This window comes from Silene latifolia, chromosome Y (assembly GCF_048544455.1).
Source record: "Silene latifolia isolate original U9 population chromosome Y, ASM4854445v1, whole genome shotgun sequence".
Classification (NCBI taxonomy): Eukaryota; Viridiplantae; Streptophyta; class Magnoliopsida; order Caryophyllales; family Caryophyllaceae; genus Silene; species Silene latifolia.
Window position 1 is genome coordinate 289,074,886 of NC_133538.1, and position 1,244 is coordinate 289,076,129.

General features: G+C 43.1%; 1 non-coding gene across 1 annotated transcript; it reads left to right on the plus strand.

The window, feature by feature from the left end:
• The first annotated feature begins 843 nt into the window (after positions 1 to 843).
• Positions 844 to 947, plus strand: LOC141635108 (small nucleolar RNA R71). The gene has a single exon (XR_012539813.1). It is a non-coding gene; the product is annotated as a small nucleolar RNA R71 (small nucleolar RNA).
• Positions 948 to 1,244: the final 297 nt, after the last annotated feature.

Here is a 1,244-nt window from a genome sequence, read left to right on the forward strand (position 1 = left end):
AAGGAGATAGAGTTGACGGTCTCGTGTGGTGGGTTAGCTTGAGGAGGTAGTTGACCGTTCTTCCTTTGAGAATTAGAAGCGGCAAATTGAGCCACTTGTTGTTCCAACATCTTGACCGCGGCACTATGAGCTTGATCATTCTTTTGAATTTGAGCCAATAGTTCCCTTTGCATTTGGACTATCATGCCCTCTAGCTTACCACCTCCTTGATTTTTTTGTTGGACATTTTGTGGTGGATTTTTATGGTAATTGTTTTGTGGGGGCCTTTGTTGATTTTGATACCCCGGTGGAGGGATATACTTTTGTTGTTGAGGGACATATGCATTTTGTTGTGGTGGGAGTTGAGGATTGAGCACATTGTTGCTAGTGTAAGACAAGTTCGGATGAAATTTTGTATCCGGGTTATAAGTATTGGACAATGTACCCTGTGGATATGAACTTTGTCTAAAAGCTTGAAAAGCATTTACCTCTTCAATAGGAGCTCGGCAATGAGCGGCTTAATGACCCGCAACTCTGCAACCATCACAAACAACGATTTGGCTTGTTGAAGACACGACATTGAGTTGTTGAATGGAATCTTTAGCATCTCTTTCCGCCAATTGTTGTTGGAGTAAGGCAATTTGAGCTAGCAAAACGGAGTTGTTGGAAGATTCTTCTTTACCTTTGGGTGGCACAACTCGGGAATTGACTTATTGGGCATCATGGACCGCCATAGATTCGATCGTGGCATGAGCAAGGTTGGTGTCAATTTGATCAAACCACCCATTGTTGGCGGAATCAAGAATCCTTTGGGACTCGGCACAACATCCATTGTAGAATGTTTTTGCTAGAAACCAATCATATAGACCATGATGTGGGCATTGCCTTTGAAGCTCTTTGTACCTCTCCCACGCCTCATATAAGCTCTCAAGAGCTTGTTGACGGAATCCGGTAATTTAATTGGCTCCTCAAAGTTTGAGTTTTCTCTGGTGGAAAAAACTTTTGATAAAAAGCAAGAGCCAAAGTCTCCCAATTGGTGATTCCCATTGCGATGCGGTCAAGGCTATTGATCCAAAGCTTGGCCTTGTCCTTCAAAGAGAAAGGGAAAAGTATTTCCCTTATTTGGGATTGAGTGACGCCCGTTTGATGGATCATGGAGCAATAGTCACAAAAGTTTTGCACATGAAAATTGGGATCCTCCAAAGGACTTCCCCCAAATTGCTTCCTCTCCACAAGGCTAATGAAAGCCGGTTTGATCTCGAAGT